Genomic DNA, 5,985 nt, shown 5'->3' with positions numbered 1-5,985 from the left:
ACCTTCAACTCCTGGGCTCAAGCGAGTCTCCTGCCTCAGCCTCCCAAGTAGCTGGGACCACAGGCGCCTGCCACAACGCCCGGCTAGTTTTTGGTTGCAGCCGTCATTGTTGTTTGGCGGGCGGGCTGGATTCGAACCCACCACCTTGGGTGTACGTGGCTGGTGCCTTAGCCGCTTGAGCCACAGGCACTGAGCCTAAAATGAGTATTATAAACATATTAAAGAATGTATGGAAAAAATAAATATGTATGTATAAAAAGGGAAGAAACAAGAATTCAGGAGAGATATGGAGACTCAATAAAAGAGAATCCATTCTTCTGCCTAGGGGAAAGTCCCCGGACCTTGGGCAGAGAGTGCACGCACACGAAGGCATCCCTCCATTTCTCACTATTAAAACCCGCCAAGAAGCGAATCTCACAGAGCAGTGTAGTGCAGAGGGCAACGTCCATCAGCTCCACTAGTTACGCAGGCTGCAGGCCTTGCGTGTGTATCTTAGCGCACCAACCACATGGTGCTCATTCTCAGCGCAGCTGCTTTAAAAAAAAAAGTGGGGGGGAGGCGCCTGTGGCTCGAGGAGTAGGGCGCTGGCCCCATATGCCAGAAGTGGTCGGTTCAAACTCGGCTTTGTCAATAACTGCAAAAAAAAAAAGGAGAGAGTGAGCTCGAGAGAACCAAATGCAAATTCTAAAACTAAACATACAAGTACATTATCTCAAATAAAAATTTCTTGAAAGAGCTTATAAGTAGTTTGGACACTGTAGAAGAAAAGATCGATAAACTTGAAAACAGTCAGTAAAAATCATCCAAACTGAAGAAAAAAGATCAGGAAAAAATAAACAGAATCTCAAAGGTTTGTGGGACACTGTCACGCCATTGGAGCCCCAGATGGAAAGGATTAAATGGGGGAAGGGAGAAAAATTATTTCAATAATTTCAACTTGCTATTGTTCATTATTTGAAGGAAGAAAACGAGAGAGGGTACATAGGATTATACTGTTGTAAGATTCTTACATTATAATTGAAATGTATTTTAATTCAGAGTGGCACCTATGGCTCAGTGGGTAGGGTACCGGCCCCATATTCTGAGGGTAGCGGGTTTGAACCCAGCCCTGGACAAAAAATAGCTGGGCATTGTGGCGGGCACCTGTGGTCCCAGCTACTTGGGAGGCTGAGGCAAGAGAATCGCCCAAGCCCAAGGGCTGGAGGTTGCTGTGAGCTGTGATGCCACGGTACTCTACCTAGGGTGACAAAGTGAGACTCTGTCGCTAAAAAAAAAAAAGAAAGAAAGAAATGTATATTAACTCAAAGTAGACATGATATGGCTCAGCACCTGTGGCTCAAGTGGCTAAGGTGCCAGCCATATACACCTAAGGTGGCAGGTTCAAATCCAGTCTGGGCCCGCCAAACAACAATGACGTCTGCAACCAAAAAATCTCCAGGCGTTGTGGCGGGTGCCTGTGGTCCCAGCTACTTGGGAGGCTGAGGCAGGAGACTCGCTTGAGCCCAGGAATTGGAGGTTGCTGTGAGCTGTGATGCCACAGCACTCTACCCAGGGGGACAGCTTGAAGCTCTGTCTCAAAAAAAACAAAAACAAAGTAGACATGATAAATTAAGGTTGCATATTGTAATCCCTAAAGAATTACTACTATAAATATAGTACAAAGAGATATAATAAAACTAATAAAGGATATGAAAAGTAGTAGTAAGAAAAATGTTCTATTGACCCAAAAGAAACCAAGGAAGGAGATACAAAGAGCAGAACAAATAAAAAAAATTAGCAAGATGATATGCTTAAATCCAGCCACATAAAAATCACATTAAATGAAAACTAAACTAAACAGCAGAAATTGTGAAATTGGATAGTAAAGCAAAAAATGACTCTCTGATGTTTATAAGAGATGCAAGTTGAAAACAAGAGAAAAAACTTACCTTAAACACACTAATCATCTGGGTGTGGTGGCTCAGGTCTGTAATCCCAGTGTCTAAGAGTCTGAGGCAGAAAGACTTCTTGAGACCAGGAGTTTGAGGCCAGCATAGACAAAATAGCAGGACCCCCCCACCTCTAAAAAAATAAAGAAAATTAGCCTAATGTGGTGGCATGCACCTGTAGTCCTAGCTACTTGGGAAGGTGAGGCAGGAGTCTGAGGCTGCAGTGAGCTATGACTGTGCTACTGTACTCCAGCCTGGGTGACAAAGCAAGAGCCTGTCTTTAACAAAACAAAACAAACACACAATAACCACAAAAACAGGCTCAGCACCTGTGGCTCAAGTGGCTAAGGTGCCAGCCACATACCCCTAAGGTGGCGGATTCAAATGCAGCCTGGACCCGCCAAACAACAATGATGGTTGCAACCAAAAAAATAGCTGGGCGTTGTGGCGGGCACCTGTGGTCCCAGCCACTTGGGAGGCTGAGGCGGGAGACTCGCTTGAGCCCAGTAGTTGGAGGTTGCTGTGAGCTGTGAAGCCACAGCACTCTACCCAGGGGGATAGCTAGAGGCTCTGTCTCAAAAAATAAATAAATAAATAAATAATCACAACAACAGAACCCCTGATAATTGGCTGGACGCCCATAGCTCAGTGGTTAGGGCGCTGGCCACATGCTCCGGGGTTTGTGGGTTTGAACCTGGCTGGGCCTGCTAAACAAATAAGTTAAAAAAAAAAAATAGTCAGGTATTGTGGCGGGCGCTTGTAGTCCCAGCTACTCAGGAGGTTGAGGCAAAAGAATTGCTTGAGCCCAGGAGTTTGAGGTTGCTGTGAGCTGTGATGCCATAGCACTCTACCCTGATGATCATTTAAAAGAAACTGGTATGGCTACGCTGTTAACAGACAAAGAGATCTGAGGGTAAAGAGTATTACCATAGAGAAAGAGGAACATTTCACATTAATAAAAGGGTTAATTAATGATGAAGATGTGACAATCTTAAATATATACATACCTAATAACAAAGTTTCAAAACATATTGACTCAAAAACAAAAGGACAGAAATAAAGGAGAAGACAGATAAATCCACAGTCAGATTTGTAGATTTTTAACTCCCCAAAATGAGGCCCAGCAGGAATATAGATGCAGGAATTGTTGAAGAGTTGGGACTATTCGATGGACCACCGTGGAAGTGAAAAGGTCAATTTTGAGTCTCAGTTATAGGGGTGAGATAAGGCTAAGGAAAGATCAGTGGCAAGGCTGGAAGCTAGAGTATTAGAATTGGGCAAAGATTCTGGATAATCTGGGGCAGAACAGTTTGTCCTAGATGAATGCTGGCCTCCACAGGGTATGGAGCCCATTTTAGGAAATGTGGGACACTTGTATAAGCTAAAGGGAGGAGCTTCCATTGCTCATTTCTGTACCTCCTGACAGTTCTGCAAGTGCATGCTGGGCAGAACGACCCCATGTAGGGAGGTATCTAGGAGAGAGGCCTAGTGTGGAAGGAAACTTCAGAAAAACTCACTTCAGTTTTTCCAACCTGTTTGTAAGTGTGGGAAATGCCAGACATCACTTCCGTCTCTCAAAGACTCACTATACATATTGGCATAAGGGCTCTTGGATACCTATAGAAAATATATTTGGTTTTTGTTCTGTTAATGAAAGTCAAAAAATTATAATTAAGATGCTGGACACAGGACTTCAGTTCAATCAATCAGGTTTCTACCTGAGCCTGGAAATGCAGCTGGTATTGCAAGCATAGCCAGGGTAGCTGTGGCAGCAGTGGACATTGGCTACACTTCCTCTTTCTTTCTTCATCCTCTGCAGCTCTTTTGGTCCCCTCTATTCACAAGCACATCTATTCTGAAAGCATTGACTATCCCTACAATTAATAAATATACTTGGCTTCAGTTATCCAGAATTGGCTGTTGTTTCTTGTGCCTAGGAATCTTTTTTTTTTTTTTTTGAGACAGAGTCTCAAGCTGTCGCCCTGGGTAGATTGCCATGGAGTCACAGACCACAGAAACCTCAAACTCTTGGGCTTAAGTGATTCTCTTTCCTCAGCTTCCCAAGTAGCTGAGACTACAGGCACCCACCACAAGGCCCAGCTATTTGTTGTTGTTTTTGTTGTTGCTGTTGTTGCAGTTGTCATTGTTTTAGCTGGCCCGGGCTGGGTTTGAACCTACCAGCCTTGGTGTATGTGACTGGCGCCCTACCCACTGAGCATGGGTGCTGCCTAGGAATCTTAAATGATACAGAAAGGGTGAAAAGGAATGGGCTGAGGGCTCCAGAACCCCAAGGAAGAGAAAGTTTTCGGCAATCATGTAGCCATGATAATTGGGCAGTGAAATTCTCATTCATATTCCACGGTACTATCCAGCATCTTTTTATATCTCGTTACAAAAGAGTTGGTTGAGTTCTTGCTTCTAGCCAAATGAAATTAAGTGTTCAATTGAGGTCAAGATTCTAGAAGAAAACATATCATCTTCCATACATTGGTATGAGGGGTGTGAGGAATTCAAACAACCCATAATAGTATCATTGCTTCCAAATGCGTAACTTAGAACATGATGACAAAATCAATTCCCTCAAATATCACCTCAAAGCATGGACAAAAATTCAAGAATATTTTATGACCCAGTTGAATGATTTTTTTAGAGTCTCACTCTGCTGCCTAAGCTTGAGTGCCATGGTATCAGTAGACCACAGTGGAAGTGAGAAGTAGCAAATTGCTACTTCTGGCAGCAACCTCCAACTCCTGAGTTCAAGCAATCTTCCTGCCTCAGCCTACCGAGGAGCTACAACTAAAGGTGTCCGCGATGATGGCCGATGAATTTTTCTATTTTCAGTAAAAATGGGGTCTCACTGTTTGTTTATTGGAGATGGAGACACAGTCTTTGTTGCCATTGGTGCTGTGGCATCATAGCTCACAGCAACCTCAAACTTTTGGGCTCAAGAGATTCTCTTGCCTCAGCCTCCCAAGTAGCTGGGACTATAGCCGCTCCACAATGCCCCGCTCTTTTTTTTTAGAGATGGGGTCTCACTCTAGCTCAGGCTCGTCTGAAACCTGTGAGCTCAGGCAATCCACCTTCCTCCACCTCCCAACGTGCTGGGATTATAGGCATGAGCCACTACACCTGGCCATGACCCTGATGAGCTTTAACAGCACAAGTACATACTGTCCATCTTTGTCCTAGTTGCCAACAAAGGAATCTGTGGTGATTTTGCCAGGTAACTGTGTCAGTTAAAGAGTAATCCCCCTGATTTTCAGTTACAATTAACCCTGGCTCTGAAATAAATTCCTTGCTACCCAGACTACCCCAACTTAGTCCACCAGTCAGCGCCTCGACAGTATCAGTTGATAATAGAAAAAAAGAATTTTTTTTTTGACAGAGTCTTGCTCTGTTGCCCTGGCTAGAGTGCAGTGTTATAATTATAGCTCATAACGACCTCAAACTCCTGGGCTCAAGTGATCCTCTTGCCTCAGCTTCCTGAGTAGCTGGGATATAGGCACATGCCACCACACCTAGCTAATTTTTCTATTTTTTTGTAGAGACAGAGTCTCACTCTTGCTCAGTCTGTTCTCTGAACTCCTGAGCTCAAGCAGTACACCTGCTGTGGCCTCCCAGAGTGCTAAGATTACAGACTGAGCCCTGCACCTGGTCTCACAATAGAAATTTTGACTCAAGTTAACAATAGGCCCAATGAGCCGAAATCATCCAGGGTCATCTCCCCAGTTTCCTGATGTATAGATGGAACAGATGGCCTCATTGCCCTGGAATTGCTCCCTGACTTAAAGAATAAGTCTAAGAGGAAAAAACCAGGCAGAGACTTAAAGAATAAGTCTAAGAGGAAAAAACCAAGCAGAGACTTAAAGAATAAGTCTAAGAGGAAAAAAACCAAGCAGAAGCCACAGGAGCACCTCTCCTGGCCAAGGGAGGAAATGAAAAGGAGGTTAACTTCCGGACTATTGAGGTCTGAGGTGGCAGGGGAGGTATTTGCCTTCTCTTCCTCACTTGTATTTACCTGTCAGCAATCGTGCCCATGTGGCATGAAGGGTGTGTG

Source organism: Otolemur garnettii, unplaced genomic scaffold, assembly GCF_000181295.1.
Source record: "Otolemur garnettii isolate 467f Iridium unplaced genomic scaffold, OtoGar3 scaffold00275, whole genome shotgun sequence".
Classification (NCBI taxonomy): domain Eukaryota; kingdom Metazoa; phylum Chordata; class Mammalia; order Primates; family Galagidae; genus Otolemur; species Otolemur garnettii.
The sequence above is the reverse complement of the archived record's forward strand: the minus strand, read 5'-3'. Positions refer to the sequence as shown.